The sequence below is a fragment of the Poecilia latipinna genome, unplaced genomic scaffold (genome assembly GCF_001443285.1).
Source record: "Poecilia latipinna isolate Pla-1442-1.1 unplaced genomic scaffold, P_latipinna-1.0 Scaffold606, whole genome shotgun sequence".
NCBI lineage: Eukaryota > Metazoa > Chordata > Actinopteri > Cyprinodontiformes > Poeciliidae > Poecilia > Poecilia latipinna.
The window spans coordinates 87,388-112,280 of NW_015113222.1; the positions used below are offsets into that span (position 1 = coordinate 87,388).

General features: G+C 40.0%; 1 protein-coding gene across 1 annotated transcript in view; it reads right to left on the reverse strand.

Annotated features, from left to right (window-relative positions):
* Positions 1–24,488, reverse strand: part of nexmifb (neurite extension and migration factor b) — a 100,860-nt gene extending 76,372 nt beyond the window's left edge. The window contains exon 1 of the mRNA XM_015042875.1: positions 22,921–24,488. The gene's annotated coding sequence lies outside the window, so the exon portion shown is untranslated. The remainder of the gene's footprint in view (positions 1–22,920) is intronic.
* Positions 24,489–24,893: the final 405 nt, after the last annotated feature.

Genomic DNA, 24,893 nt, shown 5'->3' on the forward strand with positions numbered 1-24,893 from the left:
AGTGATTTCATAATAGTTATCCTGAGATTAAATGAAGCTTTGGGCTCAGAATGTTTCTTACCGTTACAAACCAAGCTTAGAAAGATTTTACAGTGAGACTTTTGAATTTAATACCTGATTAATTGTTCTCATTTGTTCAGTTCAACTTAAAAACAACCTCTTTTTTCTTAAAACCAACAGAATCCCAAACAGTTTTACTGTTAGCATAGCTTGTAGCAATGGTTTCTGTGTCTCCTTGTTGCTAGCGGGTACAATTTTATTAAAACATTTTTTTTGTCCAGAATTATAAACATGATTTATTTTCATATCACAGGATATGCTCACAGTCAATAAATAAGATTAGCAGGTGCATGAGAATTGGGTTTAGTCTCTCTGAAATGCCCTGAGAAATGACTCTGGAAAGATAAAGTCTATAGGTGTTAAATAGTAGACGCCAATTTCCTGTTTTCTTTCAGGTCTCACCTGTAGAGTCCAGTAGTGGTCAATTCAGATTGTTACAATTGCTTTTAAGGATTATAATGAGGACTGTACAATATATCCCAAATTGATTTTCACCACAATATCATTATAAACAATATCAGTGCTGTAAAGTACCGCCATGGACGTCAGCTAATTATGTTGGTACAATTCATTCAGACTCTCAATGCAAGTAGTACATTAGGTGATGCTTGTTGCTTAATGCAGCTGAAAATGCTTTAACTTGTATGTCTGTAATGAACCGAAAGCTGAAAGCCACGAACACGGTTTAGCCAAGTGTGTTTTCATCGCAGACTGCATCACCGTGACATTTCCAAGGCATCGCCGCACATCAGATTTTTCCCTAACATCGTGCATTCCTACGTATAATACATAAAATGTTGTTTGAATAAACTCTTATCATAATTAAATCATTCATTATCAAAGTTATTGATGGTGAAATAATGCGGTTTCTTCAATATGGGTAATAGTTTTCAATCCAACACAAAATGTAAAAAATTACATGATCCCTACTCATTCATCAAAACATGTTATCTTAAACGTAATCAGACTCTTTTTAAACTTAAAACAAAGTGAATGAATAACATGCCTGTTGTTGCGTTTAAATACCAATCAAGGGAAAATTGACCCAGTTTAATATTCGGCTGATTAATTGCCACATCTCTGTTCTTTACTTAAAAATCAGCAAGCTGTTGTTTTCGGGTTCGGATGCAATTTCTAACAGGGCAGACTTTTGTTGACCAGTCAGATCTGGTTCAGTGAAACCTGACAAATTTCAATGCTACAGGAGTGCACAAAGAACAACCTAGTCTCAGGAATGAAATAATTTATAAATATGAAGATAATTCATAGAGATTGAAATACCCTCGTGTTAATCTGCAAGAATATGTCCTCGTGTTGGAAAAATGTGAAATGAGGGCTTAAATTGTAAGTATTAAAACAGGAGTCCCACCTGTGGTGTCGCCTCAGGTGTTTGACCACCATCCTGTGTCCAAATCGAGGCAGAAAGTTGGCAAAATGTCGGGGAAAAGGAAGCTGGCCCTGCAGACAATTGATAGCTAAGGCCGCCCACTTGGTAATCAGCTCTATTGATTTGAGCCTGTGTGGGTCTGTAAGAGCCTGGGAGCCAGTGGCTGTGTGCATATGCACGGGGGTATTACCAGCATTTATTCTCTTTGCCTGTGGGACAATGCCGTCTCTGAGTGAGGTGATTAAAAGGCCCGAGCTATTGAGCTCCTCCAATCAATGCCCTCCTGTGCTACTGGACAGAGCAGGAGGCCACTTCCTTGACAACACACACACTTGCACGCTAACATGGTTTCACCTCCTTCATTTAACTTCCCCCTGCCCCCCCACAAACCTAACCCACCTTCATTAAGAGTGGGGACAAAGGAGGCCAAATCCACCTCGCCTGACTGTTTGGCTTCCTTGACCACAATGCACTGCACAGAGACTTGCCATTTGCATCGTGCACACTGGCCAATTAAACAAATCAAATACTGGAGAGAAGAAGGGGGTTCCGGGAGAAAAGTAGGAGCTTTCCATTTAAATGGATAAGGTTAATGAGTTATTTGTATGGTTGACGTATTCCGATGGTTTAAAAGGTTAGGCGCATCTATACAGCTGCCCTTTGCAGTGATCTCCATCGTTTCACGCTCCCTCAAGCAGCGGTAATGAGAGGTCACCGTTCACCAAGAGGGCCGCAGAACCACAGCAGCTGTGGGCTGACCACTGCACATCCACCAACATATTACTCTTTCCTCCAAAACAAACAGGCCGTCCAGAGCGGAGCAGGTCATCACAGCCCTTTCTCTTAACCTACCTCTCTGGCTCTCTTTCAATATCCTGACAAGTGGTTTGCTTTCATCACGCAGTGACCAGAGAACAGCCCTCTTGTTTTCACCAGAAAATCCACTTTCATATTTTCAACAAGGTCAGAGTCATTTTTGTCTCCTAAAGGAGAACCTCCCATTTTCTTTAGATTTCATCTCAGGGAATCGGCCTGATTCTCTTTATCCGCCTTATTATTGACACGTACAGTGTTGCTGTATGATTGACTGTCTGTGCAATTTCAGTAAAGAGGTTTGTTTTGGTAGCTAACTATATGTAGTGAGTGGTATTTTTGAAGTGAGAGGTTTAGTTAACTCCATTTCCTGTTTGTGATCCTGTTCAAGTCTCTGCAAAGCTCCAGGATTTGTTGCTTTGCTCACACAAATAATCAGACAAAATGTAACTTTGGGTGTTCAACATGCACCCAAAGTGAAACAGGAGTAACCCTGTGCTTTATAGTTCAGTTTCCATCAAATATGATTAAGACCAAAACGGCCTATACTCCTGGTGAATTTAGGTTTAAAATACTCCTATTCTTCCAACATTAACGTTTAACATTGTTTTGGAGAGGCTCATATGAATACTGGAGTCTCATCAAGAAGAGCTAAGGATTAGGGGTGATGGCAAGAAGATTTCCAAAAGTCAAAAGTTTGAGAGTTCGTCACTAAAAATTAGATTGCTATCACTAGTTCCAGATCCAAGTCACAGTGTTAGGTTAAAGAAACAACAAATAACGCAGCTATGTCCTTTAACGATAAATAACTATGCTGCATCTCTGTGGTATTTGACAGTAAACACCTATGAGGAAGTCTTAAACTTAACCATTTCTTAGGTCCATGTATTTCCATGTACATGGAGTTCATTCTTTTGTTGTTCTTCCATTCCTGACAGCATGTTCAACTTATCAACAAAGAAAAACTGTGACATAAAAATACTTAAATGCACAACTGACAAATTTTACATCTGACGCAGATTTTCATGTTATCTGTTTTGAAGCGAAGGAGAGGAGAAATGGGGAGCGACGTTTTGCTTCAGGATTCAAACTTAGGCATAACTTGAAAGCCTTTTCACTGCATTTAAGCTGGTTTATAATCACTTCAAATCAGAGGAAGTTTCACAGACATTTATTATTTGAAGTCTGGGACACAAGTCCCAAAGGAGCATTAACCACACATACTGCAGCTCTTCACTTCTTAGTGAAATATTACTAGGACTAAAGGACTTACTCCCTCTGTCACTGTAAATGACTATTGATGACGTTAACAAAAAATATTAGCTATATTCTGGTTCAAGCCAATTTGAATGAATTAAACTGGAGAATGTTTAGCACTCCCCTTCTGCAAATCTCTAACTAAAACTTCAGAGAAAAGACTAAGTGGTTAAATCTGTGGGAGCACATGGTAAACATCTGGTTCCTGAAATGTTCCTGCTGTGAAAATGCACCTTTGGTGTGATAAATATGGTTCCCTGTAAAGTCTTCACTCTTCAGATTGATTTATGATACTGAATATGAATATAATCTGACACAGCGCAGCAATATAAATATATTTTTATCCAGTACGTTTCGCAAAACTCTCAGCTGATCCCCGTTTACACGCGACCAATTTTACACAATGGCTCTGTCAGCAAACATTATTCAAATTTCCAGGGCGACCAGCCTCTAAGACCACAAGAACCTGGCAAGAATCCTGAGAAAAATCCTGCGCCTAATTTGCACCTATTGATTTTGTAATTATTTAATAGGCAGGGATGTCCAAACAGGGCGTATCAGAGCGAAGCAGGCAGCCTGGGGTGTGTTGCTGTCAGGTGCCAGTGTGAGCGGACAGCGTCGGTGGGCTCTCCTTAAGAAACAGTATTGGACAAACACAAACAAACGAGGCAGCGGCCACTGTGACTCAGTGCTCTAATGAACCAGCGTATTGACTTGCTGGCTTTCTCTTTCTCTCTGCCTCCATGTCTTTCTCTCACTCACTCAAACACACACACACACATGCATACATACACTGCCTCTCTCTCACTGTCTCTCTCTGTCTGCTATGTTTGTATGGATCCCAGCTGCCACTCGGAATACCAATTACTGTAGGACCAGCAGAGGGGTGAGGAGAAGGAGAGGAGGAGGGAAAAGGGAGAGAACGAGGGATGTTGGAAACACACTGGGGGAGGAAAAAAGAAAGGAGGGAGAGGGGTGAAGCCAAGCAGGTGATCCTGGATGTTTGTTCTTACTTTAGTTACAAAAAAAAGAGTTAAAGGTGATGACGGAGCCAATTTGTTCACCTCAACCTGGATGTGTATTTGACATCAGACTTCGACCTGAAGAAGCTCAGGGCAAAGTTTTATCCGCCATCCCACTGTGCTCAAGCAAAACACTGAGTGTGTATTTCACATCCTCTTAAGAAAGTCCACAAATAAAACAGAGGAAGTATACACATTTTTATTTCTCAGAAACATTTTTCATAATCTAGGACAACTCCATTAGCCTGAGTTTCTATTTCTCCAAACAAGAAAAAACATGACTTTTAAGTTGTTGCTTGACATTTTAAGGGTTATTAACGTGTAATTCAGGCTTTTTATGTCGGCTTTTTCAACGGCAAACTGATAAGCTTACATATCAGAACGGTTAGCGGTAAAATGTTGCGTTAGCTGAGCTCACAAAACCTCATGATCCCTCAGCTGTAATATAACAGCTTTGATTTGCCAACTTTTTTCACACAAATCTCAAATTTCCATGTATTTTATTGGAATTTTATGAGGTAGTCAACCACAAAGAGTGCATGATGGTAAACTGGAAGCAAAAAAAAAAAAAAGCATTTTTTTACATATGCTAATGTGAAAGCACAACCTGAGTCAACGGTTTGTATTAACAATTTGCTGCCATTACAGCTTCAAGCATTTTAAGGAAAGTTGAAATCGGGGTAAAACAGCTCAAGCTTCATCAGAATGGACAGAGACTGTCTGACATAAATTTTCAAGTCTCACCACAAACTCTCAATTGGATTTAGGCTTGAACTTTGACTAGCCCGTTCGAAGACACATACTCTATGATCATTACCACTCCATAGCTGGCTAGCTGTATTATTAGGGTTTTCAATCCCGTATTTAGCTCCAGTCACCTTCCAGGAAGTCCCAAATGAAGAAAATCAGTGTCGTTTTAGGTTAAATTGGAGTTAGTTTTCTGCTTCAAATAGCAATGTGTCTGATAAAAAGTCACATTTTAGTGTAATCGGAGCAGAGCATCTTTGTCCAGGTGTAAAACTGGTGTTTGTAACAAGACAAAAATGAGGTTTTGGTTTTTCAAAGACACTTATCATCGTGCTGACTTTGTTTTTCCTGTTCATAAAGAATCTATAGCTCTTCGTCTCGTAAGATAATCGCCAGATTTTGCAGGACCAGCACCGTATACGTTCGGTGCATGCCACAGAAACGCCATCGTCTCCATACAAGAGTGGTATTCGAGGCTCAAGAAATGAGAGTGACGCTGCAGCACCTTGCAAGGAGCCAAAGAGTGCCTGCTTGTGAGACACCTAAATCCCAGATGCTGTGACGATCTCACAGCTGACACACAACGGCAAATCAAAGGAGACCTTTTTCATGGTCTGCCAGAAATAGCTGCAGCCCATGCGCAGGGAAGGGAACAGGGTGTTTTGCTGTCTAAAGTAACATCTTCTCGGTGGATTTTTGGGGAGAATCTGGGCGCTGCGTCTCCCGTATTCAAGATATTTGTTTTTGATAAAGGCATTTCTACAACGGTGGGGGATCTTTCGGGTCCAGTGACACCCCTTCGGTCCCTCTCCCTCCCCCCCCCCCACCCTTTTTCTTCTCTACTCAAAGTGCCGCAACAATTCTCATGACAACCATAATGAGCACACTCACATTCTGCACGATACCACTAATTTGAGAAATTTCCAGCACAAAGACATAATTAGACAAACTAATTAGACGAAGACTTCGCTGCACAGAGATCCTCCACAGTTCAACTCATCCGCCTACCTGCCGACGACTAAAATAGGAAGCAGCCGTCAAGCCCGTCCGTGCTTATTCCCCTCAGTTAGCGCCCTGAGATGTTTGTGAGATGGCGCGCGAGGGAGAACAACATGATCCCCTCCCAGGAGCGGCGGCCACTTCTCGGAGCCTTCGTCATGGGCTAACAGGTAAAAACTCGGGAGCAGGCCGTCCTCTGATTTATATCAGAGGCTGCACAGGCCGGGGCCGGCACCTGTGTAAGACATGTTAATAAATCAGAGCGAGGCACTCGAAGAACACTTAAAAACACATCGAGTTCTGGATGAGGTGTTCATTGTAAGCTATAGGTGAAGTGCTCAGGTTTTCTAATGAAGAATATGACAAGAGCGCTTAGAGAGTTGGAGTGGCGAGGGAGGCAGAGAGGTAATTGATTTTAAAAGTGAAGGGAAAACCCACAGGTCTCAGGAGGGAGCAGAAAACTGTCTCGACGGATACAGAAGCCCCAGCTGCCTGGAAGATTAATGGAATTAATTCTTAGTCTCACTTAAATACATTTTATAATGGGAGGCCTAAATTAACATTTCGTAAAGCCCCCAGAGATGAAGTCAAAGTGTAAATTATTACAATTTTGTGTTTGTGTGTGTGTGTGTTTTTTTAGCTTCTTTTGCTTCCCTCCGAACAATGAAGCCTTTTGTCCTCTCAACATGTGTTCCTTGTGGGCACCGTGTTATCCAAATAAACGCGTTTGCTCGTTAGCATTTTGTACAGTGCATATTGAAAACCACATAAAGAATTTTTATTATAATATAAACCCGGATTGACTCGCTCCCGTACAGAAAAACAAACTTCTGAGCCCACGTAAGAAGCTCAGGGGGGCGAAAACGCGTACGTAGACTACACACTGGGGTTTGTGAATGCTTGGCACGCTGTCACTGCACTCATTGTGGAGCCTCAGTATTTGCGGGTAGATTTGTAAGAGCATAACAAAGACGCAGGGACCGTTACTGCTAATTTTCCCGTCAGGTCACTCGGTCCAGGAAGAAGGGAGCAAAAGACTAACATTCAGAACCGAGAGGTTCTTTTTTTTTTTTTTTTCCTCCTCCCTAAAACTGAGCTTGCGTTTGCATGTACACGCACAAACACATCCTACAAAAGAGACACAGAATCCCCCACTCTCTCCAGAGGCCTCATCACTTGAGCCAAAACACTGCAGCGGCATACATCTTTGATAGCAGTTTTTAAACCTATTAGATCCTCCTATGGCTGCCTCTACGCTTACAAAGAGTTCGTCTCAACGGAATCGCCAGCATAAATAAACCATCAGCAAATCCAAAATAGTGCACACACAAAAGACAGGAATGCGCATTGTGCTCATGCACCAGCATCTTCGCTCGCACACCTCGGAGACAGATATCAAAGGACTGTAAGTTCTACATAACACCATTTGAATACAAAAGGAAAATACCTGTTGTTGTGAGGCTCCCAAAGTATTTAGCCCAGTAGACGGAAACAGAGCAGTGACAGAAGCAACAAAAAGAGGGGAAAAATACTCACACCGGAGAAGACGATTACAGAAACTATTCTTTATATATAAAAAAAAAAAAAGAGTCCTCATTAAGCAAATTCAGTGGGGTTTTTTATGTATACTAGAATAAGTGAATGTACTTATTCTTGTCTTTTAAAAATACAACTTGTGAAATACAAACTTTATCCTAAACATAAACAAATTGCTTTTGCATAAACAAATTGTAAATATGAATTATCTATAACAAGGAACATTATATAAATTCTACCATTAGAATATGGCTTTTTTTAAGCCCCAACATGTCTTTAAAAAATTAAATAAAAAAAATTATGTCAGCATCTACACATTTGATTCTATACAAAAGAAGTAGCATCTTTGATCTGCCAGCAGGGGGCGATAATTTGTACATAAACAGTTAAAATTCAACAGAAGAAGACACTGAGCATGACTAAAGTAAGGGTGGGTTTAAAATACAATTCTAGCAAATCAAATGTAGCTTGTTTCTTCTTTGATAATTTTTACTCCTCTCCTCACAGTCATGTTTTTCAGCTACATTCCAAGATTAATGTCATGAAAAAGTGAAATTAGCCGTAAAACTTACTTTTTCTTGTTTCCATCACAGAAACTCAGAGTGGGTACATGCAAAAGTACTCTATGAAATCAGTTCCAATAATCTTAAAATATACAATCCAAAAGTGTGAATCACAAACAGAGTTATAAAACATTTCCCCTTTGCAAAGTGTTTCCAAAAGCCATATTAAAAACTTGATTTTACATGTGCAGTACGTGCAAATTAAATATGGAACACTCTCTAGTTGCTGTTAAATATGATTGACAGGTAAAATATTGAAAAATACAGATTTTCTTTTCTCCTTCCATTTTTTTATTAATAAACACTTCTGGTGCAGTTTTGGATTTGATAATTTCCATAGTTTGTCAATGATTTATGAGAGATAATAATGCCTTTCTAAAAATGTTTATTTTCAGCTGGTGCAGCTCTGGGAGAGACTCCCAGAGTTTCCTTCAGATGCAACATCATAGCATCACAGCTGCTTGGATCACTGTTAAAAATACAGAGTGCTCCAAAACAAGATTATGTTGCAGCTGTGTGAATATAAGGCCAATTAAGATTAAAAAAAGTTTAAAGTCACATTATTTGATGCATACATTTAAATAATGTAAATAAAAATAAATGTCTTCTTTTTTGATCAAAGAGACTGCAACACATCATCTTTCATGTGCTATAGCGCTTAAGAAAAAAAAAGACACAATTGGCCAAATTCAGAAACAATAGCAGGTAAAACCTCAGAGAAAAAACACAGGAAATCAGCGTTGATGAGAAAAAGCCTGACCAGTGCATCTCCAGTGTAAGCGGAGCAGAACATTTTCGTTTTGTAAAGTACCCTTGTTCGTGCCACAATTCTCAACTAATAGACTGTACATTTTCTTTTCTCCTGCCTGTTTTAAGTGAACTGCAGCTCTGTAATTGTGTGAGCCGCTGCAGTCAGTCAAAGACTAACGGTGTTGAATGAGCGAGACAGACTGCTCTCAGTAAGTATCAGCCAGAGTCCTGACACAGAGAGGCAGCAGCTGCAGAGATACATTTAATGTGGGTTAGTGGGAGATCTGCTTTCACTCAGGCGACATTTTCTGAGCTTTAAATATATGTTTGGCTGCATTCTTCAACCATGTAAAAACTATTTATTTAAAGACAGTAAACAAATATCCAAATATCCATATCTGTCCTTGAAGGGAAGTGGGGGAGCTGCTGTCGGTCTCCAGCGGTCAGTGGTTGAGAGCAGGGCTGCACCCTGGACAGGACACCAGCCCGTCACAGAATAAAACAAATAAGCAATTAAAATATTAAAAACTGCTCGTGAAGCAGGTGCCAAAATAATTTATGGCTGTGATAATTAGCTACAAAAAAAAAAATCTAAGGAGGGTTAGCTACAGTAGCGTCTAAGCAACGTTACCATTTCCTCTGCACTCAAAACTGATTATTGTTATTCTGTAAACCCATTTTCTGAACTGGGGCATAACTGTTGTCACATAGGTTGTTTAGTTTGAACCAAATGTTGGTCAAAAACATGTTAAAAAGTCTGTTTCATAAAAAAAAAAATTAAAAAATGAGCCTCATCATCCTGGTAGCCATTTTGATTAATACAACGACACAATCGGAGCTCACTGAACCGTTTCCACAGGCGGATTTAAGAAATGATAAGATGGTAAAACTCTGCTGTACAATAAAATCAGTGGGTTGTTCAAACTAAAGAATGCATTTGTTCATTTTATAAAACAGTCTTTGTGCCAACTACTTAGTAATCTAAGTAGTTAGAACAAGTTATGTACAAGTTACATACACAACTCAAAACACCTGGTCATAAAGTGAATACAGACGGGAAATTTTACACAGTCTTACAAATGAAAAATGAACATTTTAAGATAAAATGCTTAATCTTCAATAAGCTTTTCATTTTACCCCTTTTATTCCTTTGGTGGTTTCATAACTATCTGATAAAAAAATGGGGCCTTAAGCTGCAAGGTGGTTTGTGTAGACCACAACCACATTTTGAAATAAAGTACTTCATGGAAAACAAGTAGCAGAATATTTACAACTGGTAGGTATGTTGGAGTGTCAAGGATTTAAATAACACACAATTTAATTGTGTTAGGGTTAGGGTTTGAATATAAACATCAAATTCGATCGTTTATATTCCAAATTCAAGAACATATGTTTCTAAATTTCTCTTAACTAAAATCAACCGATATCTTGTAGGTAATGTATACAGAGTTAAATTAGTTTGCTTAAAGATACAAACCGGAAGGTACAAAGAGCAATGCAGCAGTACAAAATGGGGGAATGAATTACCAAAGGGAGGATTTTACTAGGTGCCATTTGATAAAGGGATAAACTAAAAATAAAAGATCTTCTATTAAAACCGTGGCTGAATATCCGATTGCCTTCTTGAGAGTGAAATGGCCGAGCTCTTATAAATTGGTCTCCCAGCAGTTTCACAGTGGAGCAGTTGTTAACACTTCTGCATCGCTGAAAGATTTTCTTTCTCAACCCACCGTGTGGTAGCCTCGATGACACATTAGTCACTTTAATCTGTTTTTTTTGTGTGTGTGTGGTTAAATCCTCACCTGCTATGCTGGGTCAAACCCACAGCACAACCCGAGTTGGATCGATCCATTTGACACAACTTTAGTCAAGAGGAGTAAGAAGTTGTAATGAATAGTTCTTTAAAAAAATAGAAAATTGTATTTATTTTGCTGCATTTAATATCCAGAATGAGGTCATACGCTCGTCAACGCAGATTATATATATATGAAAGAAATTAAATTTATTGACTGAACTTCATTTTGCTCAATAACTGCAAACATGAAAATCCAATAGACAAATTACTTTTATGATCTGATTTGATGAGATGCAATATTGGGGATTTAAGCAGAGTAAGATGTAACATAGGACAAGGCATCACAACATATTTGGGTTTTCTCCATAAGCTGAACGTTGATGAGGGAAAGTGAATCTATCAGCAGTCAACCTTGATATCAATACCAAGACTCTCAAAGTAATGCAGAACAACAACAACAACAGCGTTTTGCAGCATTTCAAACAAATGTCCTGCAAGTTTCAGGCTGTGAGATCAATGATTTATATTTAAAACCCAAATCAATTATCAAAGAAACTATTAAACACGCTTCAATGTGTACTTTTCCATGATAAAGGAGTTAGTATTGAAACATACTAAATACCAAGAAAACCAACCAATGGCTGCAGCAGATGTTACCTGCCCTCCCTCTGGAAAAGATTACATATGTAGTAAAGGGCAAACGGGATTTCTACTGCTACTGCTGTCATACTTTGCTGAATGTTCAAGCTGTTTGTCTAAACTGCTAAAATTCCAATAAAGATACTTTGGGGAAATAGAAAATACCAAGAACCCTTAGGTTTTAATTCCTTAGAAAAGCTGAAATGAACCTGTTAATATAATTATTTCAATAATTCACAGTGAAGTCTGAATGTCAGGCAACAAATCCCTTTCAATACGGCTGTTTGCAACTCTGAATCATGGGTTTTTCATGCCAGAACTAAAATTAAAAGGAAGTAAAAGTCACAAGTACTTTTCTTAAAAAACAAGCAAAGAAAAAAGGAGATAAAATTAATGAATTACCATATCTAAGATGTGGCCAAATAAAATATAAGACACAGAATGAGAAATCTGGAGGTTTTTAATCTTTGCTAGAGCCACATACACATTCTCAAAATTTGCAACCTTTAATGCCTACAATAGTTTTAGTTGGTTTAACTTATAAATCCATATCAATAAATGTTATCAGCAAGTATCTGGTCTTAAAAAACTTTAAATTTAATCATTCAAAGTATTTCATTTAAAGTATTTCATAATTTTCCCTCTTCCATCAACTTCAGATTACATTCATTTATTTTGGTAAATTTGCAACATTGTAAAGAAATTTTATTAAAGCTTCACACAATTCAGAAACCCATTAATTTCTGTTTTCAGGAAATTCCCAGACAAATTGCTTCATTTGAGTTCGGCTTAGAATTAAGAGCAGAGTTTGTTGTTTGTCCCAGATTAATTTAATGAAGTGTTTTATAACTTCCATTCACACGTTGGAGCCTTGATGCAAATAAAGCACAATTTAGTAAAAGTATGAATGTAATATTCATGACCTGATGTTATTTGTTTTTATATTATTATGGGATTTATCGGTTTTTACTGTGCAGAGTAAGCACAGCATTAGCAAGCTGTTTTTGCATCAGCATTTTACGGTACCAAACTTATGTAACTTGTTGTTTGCTTTCTTCTTCTTGTACAGAATGTAATTATTAATAGCTAAGGCCACACCAGATCATTTTGTGTCGTTGCAATATGTGATGCTGATTCTCCCAGGACACAGACTTTCATGTCGCTTGCAAAAATGAAATATGTTTTTTGGGTTGTTGTTGTTTTTTTTACTATTATTAATATTTTAGTTTAGTTGTAATATGCGATGCTGGTTCTCCCAGGACACAAACTCTCATGTCGTTTGTAAAATGAAATGCGTTTTATTTTTCTCGTCTGAACATATTAAGTGTAGTTTTTGGTCAACAGAGTGAGAAAAATCAGAGCCGGCGATTTCACACAGCACAGCACATGTACAGCTAAACATATTAAAAGGATATGTTTGATAAGTAGAATGAGTTAGATTCTAACAGTTGGATAAATGTCACAATTTCACATTATTTACACAAAAAACGTGAAACAATAACTCTTTCTGTTACTAACTGCCTTCATTTAAAACGGCTTGCAATCTAATCCAACTAAAATTCTCTTGAGAGCAACCATTTTTATTATTCAATGTGATGCCTTTTCTTTTGTTAATTAAACTTTTTTCCTCTGAAACTTATAGCAAAACATCAATGCTAGTTAAAGGTAAACATTGGGGGCTGATTACCTTTGACTGGCTCTGATCATCGTATTTAAACTAAAATTGTGCCTTGTGGACATTTAACAAAACAGATATACCAAAAGATTAATATTGAAATCGAGTACTGCCTGTGAATATTCCTTGTTCTACTAAGAAAGTTACAAATGTACGCAGAGGTAAGCCAGATAATATGTCCAATGGCCAGAACATTGGAGCAAATTTGGGATGTGAAGATCCACCGATTCATACACAGACATGCAAATACATTACAATGTGATGAGAATAGCTTTAATCGGAGACAGATATCGTAACATGCACCAAAAAAAATTTTGTAATGGATAAAATTCAAGTTATGTTTTCTCAGAGGCGGCCCCTACTGTTTGGGAAGAGAACTGCAAAAGTTGTGACAAAAAAGCCAAAACAGGAACTGAAGGGGCTGCGCAGTGGCACAGTTGGTAGAGCTGTTGCCTTGCAGCAAGAAGGTTCTAGATTCAATTCCCAACCCCAGTCTTTCTGCATGGAGTTTGCATGTTCTCCCTGTTCATGCATGGGTTTTTTCTGGGTACTCTGGTTTCCTCCCACAGTCCAAAAACAGGACTGTCAGGTTAATAGGCCTCTCCAAATTGCCCCTAGGTGTGAGTGTGTGTGCATGGTTGTTTGTCCTGTGTTGCCCTGCGACAGACTGGCAACCTGTCCAGCCCTCTGTGCGCCTTTATTTCTGTTACTGTCAATCTCCGTGAGAAATTATATGTTACAATAACTGCATTTTAAAGATGTTATATTAAGTAACCAGACTGTGTCAATTTTAGGTTCTCAATCTAGTGCTGGTGCATATTACCGGAAAATATAGGCACAGCATCATGAGAAGTTACTCTGGAGCTCTGAAACAAGGTCAAAGGTTGTCTAGGTTTAAATTAGGAGTCTCCTTGACAGTGAAACTGTTTTCCTTTCAGCCAGCTGACCAGCAGTGTGCAGGGACATAGTGCCAATTTAACAGCCTTTAAAAATTCTACTCGCATAACGTCTTAAAGGATGTGAGACCAATATAAAACATCAATGAACGCCTAATGTAGAAGCATTGCTTGCAGCATGTTTTTGTCAAAATTAATTGGGCTCTAATCTGTAGTTTGCTTTGCAATTATGTGTTTGTTATTAAGTTCTCTACAACAAAGGATCCAATACTTTAAAAAATTAAAATTAATTTAAGACACAGCTTTTAATTTAGCGTAAATGTTTTTTTATTTGTTATTTTTCTAATGTTCGCCTCTAAAAACAAAAGCTACAGGTTATCTCTCAGTTTAACAAGTAAACGATAAACTGACCTCAACCTTTTTTTTTTGGCACGAAGCAGCCAAACAGCACATTTTCCCTTTAATTAAATCCCACTAGCTAAAAATTTGCTAAAATATAAACACTAATAACAGCGATTGAAATTAAGTTAAGAGCAAAAGCAGCAAAGGTCTGAAGAGCTGAAATTAAAGAAAAAAAAAAAAAGGTGAGATGCCTGTCATGCTTCATCTACTGTTTTTTTTCCCTTTTTCATTTTTTTTCTTTATTTCCTATTTTAGAGATGACATATACTTCATAACTTCAACAAACAGTAAGACTGGAATTTATTCAGAAAGATCAGAAACCCAGCTCAAAAAAAATGTACACAGCATTACTCAGAATGTGGAGGGCTTTGTGTGACTAAATGATAAATTAGCTCTTTTATCAGCAGCGGCTACCCAGAGGTGCGCATTTGACTCGTTGTGTCGGGCATTTTACCGGCTCAGCTCTGATATATGCAGGCTGTACTCTGACAGTGTTGTTGAATGATGACTGGGGGAAATGGGTTAGAAGAGCGTAGAAAGAGAGAGAGAGAAAGAGAGAGATAGTGTGTTGAAATATGTCTATTTGCGCATGACAAGAGGCTCTGCACGTCACTGAACGCTGCTGTCAGGGCTTGAGCCTGGAATAAATGTCACTTCCAGATCCTGGCCCCTTCCACGCACTTTATGGCTCTTTATGCTACAATTAGCTACTTGTTTATGACAGCTATGACTGGGTCAGTGTCATAATGTAAAATATGCAGTGTGTGTTGTCAGACGTAATGCCCGAGTAAAACCAACAGCTTGCATAAAATTCCCAGTGAGGCGTGCCGGAGCCGAGGCTGACACACGCCGGGAAGCCGACGACCAGACACACAGCTGTACGTTGTGGAAGTCAAGCAGCCGCAGTGCACACTTCATACACTCTCCTGCGATGCATCTGAAATGAGAAGTCCTAATTATTATTTCCATTGTGTGCCCCACTCCTGTGACAAGGACCACTAGCTGTGAATGATTATAATTATTACTCGTAGTGGAATAGCAGTCATGCTGTTGTATCATCAGCAGAATCATCCAGCACATCGGGGTCAGAGCCGACTTGAGATTCATGTATGCGATCCGGTTCATGTTCGCCGTTCTGCGATATTTAAAAACGTTTGACTCCTTCTCAGATGTGTTGTGTGTGTGTGTGTGTGGTTTTGCTCCTGCCTCTGGCATGCCATGGTAAATGAAACTGAAGCATGACAGGAACAACACTGCATCTGCTCAACGCGCTTACAGAGCCCGGACCCTCTTCACATTTTGTAACGTTAAAGCCACAGACTTCGCCGTGTTTTATTGCGATTTTAGCCAATACACAAAGTTGTGAATATCTAATAATGGACAAAAATATACCCGGTGTCCAAGATATTTCACAAATAAAAATCTGAAAAGCTGCATTTGTATTTAGACACCTTAACAACTCAAATCAGTGCATCCGATTAGATCTAATGTCACCAAGAGAAGTATGTACATGGCTGTTTAGAAAGGCCGTTAAATACAAATGCATCTAGCCAGGCATTAATCAGACATGCAGCTGAAGCTCCCATGGTAGCTGTAAAGTTCCACAACTCAAGAAATCTGACAGGAAAAAAAAGGGATTTAAAATGCTATGTGGTGACAAGCTAACATACTATCCTCGCGGTAAAACATGACGGCGGCAGCAACATGCTGTGGGAACGCTTTTCTTCAACTCTGACAGAAAACAAAACTCACAATTTAAAATTTCTGACACCGGGTGGTGGTTCACCTTATGTCAGGGCGACTGCAAACAAAGTCGTAGCTGCAGTAGAAGTGTTCAAATCAAAGTATTATTCGTGTATTATAACGGCCTAGTCAACGACAAGGTTGAAACCCGATGTCTCAACCGCATCTCATTGAGCTCGAGTTATTTTGTAAACAACAATAAGCAAGAGCTTCATTCTCTAAATGTGCAAAGATGGCACAGACACCTGAATAGACCGCCTGCTACATTTGCAACAAAAGGTGGCACCACTAATGATTTACCCAGAGGTGGTTGCTAAAAGCATGAAAAAAATGTTTTGATATTCATTTCTAATAAAACAATGCATCGTTTTCTTTCCACTTCAGAATTAATATTTTTATCCGTCGCGTAAAATCCCATTCAAATTGAGCAAAATGTCAAGGTCAACGAATATTTTAGAAAGGATCTCTACCTCACTCTGCTATCCATGTCGATCAAAACCCTGCGTCAGCCGATCAGCACCGTTTAAAAAACAAAGCAGAACCACAACAACAGATCTTAGCCTGCCGCCAACAAAGAGATAGATTTTACAAACACAACTGTGGGGATTTATAACAAAACTATAGCCTGTCTGTTATTTGTACATAAATTTCCTGCATTGTTTGGAGCAGAAAACAAGCCTGTCTCGAATAGCTGGTAATTATGTACAACATGAATAAAGCCGGGGGGGGGGGTTCTGAGGCACTGGTGGCTTGTTAAGTGGTAAAAAGACAAAACAGCATTTAGAAAATGAAAGGTGCATAAAAACATCCAGGGTGCAGCGAGCTTCTCTCTCTATTAGATGTAACTCTGTTTATTTCTTCCAGCTGGAAGGACGCACCACCAGCAGTAACTACTGTGTGTCTCTTTGCACTCTGTCCACCCATCCCTTCCTCTGATCTTCCCACTGCCCCGCGTCTCCTCCCCGTCCTCTGTTTTGCTCCTTCTTCACCTTCATTTCAGCCCACCCCCGACTTTCCGACCTCAAAATCAAAAACAAGCCGGCTTATGTTCCAACGTTTACATCCGTGTCCGGCGAAAGATGACTACGAAGCAGTGCCGACGTGAAGAAGAAAAAAGAAAAAAAAAACATGTTCGAATTAAACGTGGGGCATTGCGGACAAGGGGAATCTATTAGAGCTATTATATAATGAAAACCCGAGCTGTTATTGCCACTATGTGTGCCATTAAAGGGGGAACAATACATATGAACGCACTGTGTGAAACCAATTAAAATACAGCCCTGTCATATAGCTTCCGCACTTTCTGAGTCATGTTGCCACTGCGCCACTATCGCACCACTCGCATCAGAGCATCTGCGACCATCGCATTAGGTCTGTACCTCTTTGGGCTCTTCCGCCTTTCCCAGCCTATATGTTTCAGTAATCCCGTATTTAAAGGAGGGCCCGAGAGAGGGCGAGCAGGAGTGGGGAAATCTCGCATTATCTATCTGTCTGCAATATAAGGGGCCTAATGTGGAACCAGGAAATGAGCTATGAATGTCGAGGCTGCCTGCTCATGCTCCCAGCGGCCACCAGCCTGCATATTGAGATGGAGTAGACACTGTGGAAAGTGGTTAAAAAGACCCCACTTTAATTGGACTTTTATTTGTTAATGGCTGGGATCCTGATGCATTGCTTTAATTATCCCAGCAGAACTAATTTATGAGCACAGAGCAGGAACGAGGCTGGACTTTGGGTTGAAACGGCATCCAAATCCTCCCCGTCTCTTCTTTTGGAGAACCTACGATGCTCAAAGCGCTTTTGCTCCTGCCTTCCACGGGAATCTCTCTGATTCGACTTGTGAGGCGTGTTACGGCGGAAACCCTCTCGTCTAGCTGCTACGATAAATAAAAGAGCTAAAAAAAAGAAAAAAAAAAAAGAAAGGAAGTCACCTCTTTATTTTTACAGGAGGTAGATCCTAATCCGAGTAAGTCCATGTTTGTTTTGGCATCAGAGATGATGGGTTGAAATACAACTACGGTAGTGGAAAAAAAAAAAAGCCTTCTGAACTGCTCTGTCTCTCCTGATCAATCAGTACAACTATTATTGCACTGATGGATCTCTAATTTACTACATCACTCTTAAAGATTTCCTCTACGCACCGACACATATTTACTAAAAGGGGGCTTTTTTTTAAAATAGATTAAAATAGTTTGCCTTTCAGCTACAGATGCATTTTTCTGCCTCTCCCCAACCATCGGATGCTTTTGTTTACATCACCTCCATACTCTTTGAACCTCTGCACAGTTGGTCACATTAAAACCCCAGAGAGCTGAAAAAATAAATCCAGGTTGATTGTAATCTATGCTGCCATCACAGTGTTCAATAATGTTGCAATATCATAATTGTGTTTATTTATACTGGGATTAAATTATGCGCAGGTGGACTAATTACTAATTAGTTTATATTAAAGGGAGTTGGCTGCTTTAGCGGTATCACAGTAAAAGGGGGTGAATATTATATTATATATATATATATATGTGTGAATGCTGCAAGTTTTCAGCTTAATATTTGTAAAAACAATTTTCCTTCCATAATTATGCACTACTTTGGGTTGGCCTATCGCATAAAATCCAATGAGACACATGGACGTTTGCGGGTGCGCCGAGATAAAATGCAACAAAGTTCAACGGGTATGAATGTCGATGCCAGGCATTGTATGTGCAAGCGTCTTCTTGGAACCCTTTCCCTGCTGAGCAGACAGCAGAGAGCTCAGCAGCACCTCTGTCCCTCAGGACATGCAGCAGCTCCCTCCTCCCCGTCACGAAAAGCAATCAGAGCCCAGCCTTCTCCCCTGGACTTACCTCTGCCTTTAATTACAGAGTTCGGCAGCAGCAGCAGCACAGAGAAAGGCAGCCGCCGCTAGGCTGCAGCTAGCATCTCGCAGCCTAAACAAGAGGCCAGCATCCACAAGGCAGTCCTCTGCATGCAGCATAAACTGACATAAACTGTGCGCCGATACGATTCGGCCGGTCCTGATGGGCCCAGCATGCCTCTGCCAGAACCGAGACGGAGCTAAGGTGCTTGAAGTGATATAGCAAGCCGAGCAAAGTGTGGCAGACCAGTCATAAAGCGCAGCAGGGCTCCACGCGGCCGAGGGAAGCCCTTTCTGTATGCTTAATGAGATGTCACCTGGTAAAAAAAAAAAAAAGTCTGAACCTGGAGCTTCCATATCATACTGCAGGGGATCTTTTCCCCATAGAGGGAAGCGGAAATACAGTGTGTAAAATATTAATCAAAAGCAAGATCCTGCCTTATGAATATTAAGCTCGCCTGTGAGTGAAAGCACGGCTGATGAGGATCAGCTCAGAATGATTGAAGCTCTCTTCGAGATCAGAGATGTGCTGTTAGCGGTAGCCACAGAGCACACATGGGCAGGGGGGTGGGAGATAAGGGTCTGTGTACACAGGCTGCTGGTTTTTATTGCTGCAACACAACAACTCCAACAGCATTTTAAGAACATTCCCCTCACCAAAAAAAAAAAAAAAAAAAAAAAAAAAAAGTCTATGGTTGCTGTCCTTGCTCCAGGGGAACAAAGCCAGGATGGCTTAATGTGTCATTGGGCTTAATTTCTCACCCAGTAGCGCAGAACAGAAAATAGTACTTTAGTGAAAGGAATCAGGCTTGAAGAGTAAGCTGTCTCAGAGGCACATAACGTACCGAGATGCATATGTTTCGATGGAGATCGTCGTTTCTAAATCCATGATCTCCAAACAAAGCTGGAGCAAGGAGGAGCTCTTCCCTCCACTCATCACACCGCCTCAGGCACTGTGGTCCACTGTGCCGTCACACATGATAACAACACCACACATGAACGTGTCAACTCAATTTGTCCCCCTTATAGGCTTTCTTTGACTCAATCAATGCATGGCCTTCCATCTGGTTTCCACTGCTGTCTTCACATTAGGGAAGGGAAGGGCAGTGGCATTATCCCCTCCTGAACCCCCTGCAGTTTGAAATTATTATGTAGAGATGCACTGGAATTGGACAATTTTCAGCTTGATCTGCCCTGGCCGGTGACTGGCAGGTCAGAAGCTCAAATATCTGATCTCATTTCAGTCAGTGAACGCGCCATAAGCCCTGCTGGGCTGCTCTGATAACAACACAGTTCGGATGGTTTTATTGAGTGAGGAAGACTCAAAGTTTGGCATTTCCAGCATCGGCGAGGTGTTTGAAATGAAGTCAGAGGAAGGACAGAGATGTAAGAAGTTATTTAAAATGTATTTCCTAAGACATGTAAAGGCATGTATGTGATTCATGGCTTTCAGCAAATAACAGGAAGGATGACAGGAGTACCTAACGTACCTTTTGAGTTTTCAACCTCTGACTGCTATGACATGCTGGACTGAGAGTTAAAGTAAAGATCTACATTTTCTGGGGAATACACATATAGATTATAATTTTAGTAATGCTTGTAGAACAAACTCTCCTAGCTGTGCTACCTGCTAATATAAGATGGTTACAGTAAAGCCTCCAAATCATTACATGTACACAGTCTTAAAATACTGCCCACTCATATCAAAAAGAGAGAGAAAAATAATAATTATGCAATTCTTAAATCGTTGTGTTATGTATTGTGTTATAGTTTTTGAGGTGAAACCAGAATCCACTAAAATTGTTATCGTCACAAAGTTCTCAAAGGCCAAAAATTGAATATCGACTCAAAATTCTAATGAGAGCAGCTCTCATTATAAAAAGTCAACATCTTGCAGTAGATCAGACTGCTTAGCTAAAGCTGAACGCTAATGGCTAATTGGGAAGCAATCAACACCCAGTCAACTTCTACCGTCCTAAAGCATGCCAAAATATCTCAAAAACCTCATTGCAGTTCGTGCAAAAAAGCTATTTATGTACCACTGAACTGTCAGCACCTTTGGAATATGCAGGTTTTTTTTATATATATTTTTATCAAAAAAAAAGCTCTTACTAATTACACAAAAAATTAAAGTAGGTGAGATGCTCCCCCGGTAATCTTCCTCTGTGAAAACATGTGCTAAAGAGATACATGCTCATTTTTATAGTTAGAGTAACACTGTTATAAAAGTAAAGCATTGTAGCAAACAAAAATATAGCAATTAAATTGACAAAATTCTAGAGATTTTTTTTTTCATTGCATTATTTTTTTTGTTTTTAATTTGACTCTGACAGAAACACTTTTAATGTTTGTTCTGATTATGTGTTTCACACAGGAAGATCATTGGTGGTGCACTTCCTCCAATCTCAAAAATCCTTTCATCAGTTCCTTTGTAAGCTGTTAATAATAGCCAATGCAGATTTGCTGCAAAAACTAAATTGTTTTAAGGTGATAGAAGTCTGCTTCTCATTAGCCATTAGCTTTAACCTCAAGGACAAACTAATCTGGATATATTCTAATTAAAAGGTGCCGTGAGCATCATCTACTCTACTGTAGATACAGTTTTTAATTGCTTGTTACCTTTCAACGAAAGCTTACAAAAAAAAAATCCTGAACTATCCTTTTAATCATGTAGTCACAGTGGAACAAAAAGCTTGCACTATAACTTGAAAGTTATGAAAAGGATATATCAAAAAAACAAGGTTACATCAATCCTAGTCAGTAACCCACAGTTAAAGTTCTGATTTCAAATTTGTATTTGCCGAATAAAAATCACCCAGACATTTATTTCTGTACTTGCGAGATGTGATGCAACTAAAATCGTCTTTAGTGCAAAGTTACACCTCCACAGAGCCATGCAGACAGGCTGCTACTGAGGTCTGCGGCTCATTATTTTTTAGAATGCTGCTGGCTGTGTGCCTGACTGGGACTTCCAGTAAACATCTGTCATGAAGCCTCCTTAAAGGGGAGCAGAGACACACTAAGCTACTGATCCAGTGACCCCACAGTGTAGGCATTCACACATGCCCTGCTGCACCTGGGTGAGCTCTGCCATGCTTACATTAAGGCCAGCGCTCCTATTAAAAAAAAAAAAAAAACAGAAAGAAATACGTTGTTTATTAATTGATCAATTGGAGGAGCCTGTCTGCAAGATGTGTTATCCTATTAGGTCCCAGTATCCCATTTATGAATCATTTATTAGTGTGGAATCTGGAATTATCCATTCCGTAATTCATACTGGGGCAGCAATGCTCGGGATGCATAACGTTGATTCAAAATGACGTCCACAGGCCACTGTTTGTCTCCAAAACATGCACACGGAGCATCAAACCTGCCTCACATTTACATGGCCACACGTGGCATCCGTATTTATGCTGGATTTCCGAACCCACCGAGAATAGGTGGGGGCTTGAGCTTTAGGTAAGCGGGGGTATTTTTCGCAGGGAATGGGTAATCGATGGAGCAGAGACGGATGAATGTAGGCTCACGGCAGCTGTCCCAAAGAGGTAGGGCTGCTACTCTACACCCCATGCATGGCGTTCTCTCCCGTCACAGCAGCAAATATGCCCCATCAAAGCAACAAAAAAAAAAAAAAAAAAATTGAATTTAAAAAAAAATCTCGGGGATATAAATCGGTTTTGTGTGAACCGAGTTTTGTCATGTGCATACCTAATAGAGCTCGCTCCCTGTTCAGCCACACACTGCATGTTGAATAGCAGCATAAAAACCGTTTGCGTGCCTACCTCCGGAGTGGCTGTGCGTTTTTCCTCCCCGTTTCCGCGGTTTTTTCCTCCCCCGTCGCAATGGGATCCTTCTCGTGCGCTCTGGACAGTATCAGAAGATGCGTCTTTCCCCGAAATGCAAACACTTCCCCTGCATATCTCCCCCCACCCCTGCACCACCTCCACCAGCACCAGCAGCAGCAGCAGCAGCCCGGGCCTCCAGTAATAGCAGGTGGACGCGCCTCTCAGTGATGGAGACAGTGCGGCTCTCCTCTCCGCCGCCGCTCCATTATGCTCGGCCACTGAAGGATTCGTATTCCAGGAAATGCGCTACGGAGCCGCCAGCATGTCCCGACGTCGCCTCTTTTCTCAGGACAAGCAAAGCGGCCGTCGGCTCTGAAACTCCTGCTTCGCGGCGCCCCCTCCCCTCGCGTCTGTTCTTCTCTTCACTAAAAGCTTGCTGTTACCATTGTCACGCCGTGTTTTCCTTCCTTTTTAAAAAAAAATTTCAGCTTTTTCTTTTTTATGTTTTTTTTTTTTTTTTTTTTTTTTTCTTTTGCAGCTGGACCTCTCCCCCTCCTTTGCGACGCGCAGTCTCGTAGGCGCGCACTGTGCTGACTCCCCCCCACCTCCTCCTGTGATTCTTCTTTGCCCGACCTATGAGCGCGCACAGCCAGCCGACGCAGGGCCACGCACTGCTTTGACGGACGCGCTGAACAAATCAGGTAGCCCACTCCAAACAGGACTGTATCATAACAGGGCAACTGCAATGACATGAATAATGAATAGGCTACTCGTGTTTGCCAGTGCTGGGGCCGCTCACTTACAATGCGAACCGAATTGGACGCAGTACAGGCGCATGTCGATGAATTAGGAAATAATCGAAAAGTTGGTTTATTTCGGTAATTTTATTTCAAAAGGCGAACGTCACGTGCTGCGTAGATTTATTACACACAGCATGACATTTTTTACCCTTTTAATTCTGGTCATCTTAACTGTAAAAGGTAATAAAGACCCAGAATTTAGGACCAATTTTTAAAAAAAAAAGAAAAAGAAAAAAGATTTTTGACATAGGTATGTTTTTGTATGGCCTAAACAATTATGGGAAAGCCTGGTGCTTGACATTTGTCCAACAGACAGTCGTAAATCTCAAAAGCTCATTGCTAAAGAAGCTGGCTGTGCTGCATCAATCCACATTTATGGAAGATTGAGTGGAAGGAAAACGTGTGGTAGAAAAAGGTGCACATGCCACAGTCATAACCGGAGTCTTGAGAGAAGAGCTGCTCTGAGGCATAAAGTTAATCTGCTGCTCGTGACCTACAGGCCGACAAGACTCTGACATATTCTTCACAGGTTGTAACCTAAAAAACATCAATATTTAAAATTGCAATTTATTTACAAAACAAAAAAAGTAAGAGATTTTAAAATACTACTGTTCGTTTATGAGTTACTGAATAGCTTAGCACAAGACATGAAAGATCTGCTGTGTTTGCATCAACCTTCCATACCTCTCAGCTCTTCTGCTTCTGCTCTGCATCCCCAGAACCAGAAGAGAAGAAGAACCATGGAGAAGCAGCATCCAGCTTCTATGCACCTCAAATCTGGAACAAACATCCAGAAAACTGTAAAACAGCTGAAACACTGAGCTCCTGTAAAACAAGGCTAAAACCCCCACCTGTTTAGAGTTGCCTTTGATTAATAATAAATGAAACATTGAAACACCAAAATATTTGATGTGCATTGTTTATTTTGATGATGGCACACATCAAAATGTAATGTTTGTTAAAATGGTTTTCTCAACTGTTGACTGCATGTTGTTTTTGTATGACTGTATTTTTGTGTTTTTGTGATGTAAAGCCTTGTTGCTGAAATGTGCTATACAGATAAACTCGATTGATGTGTTATTTCCTCATCAAAAACAGATATGGACTGTTGCTTTGATTTTTTTATTTGAGAAGAATACCAACCATATAAAAATAAAATGAGACGTGGCA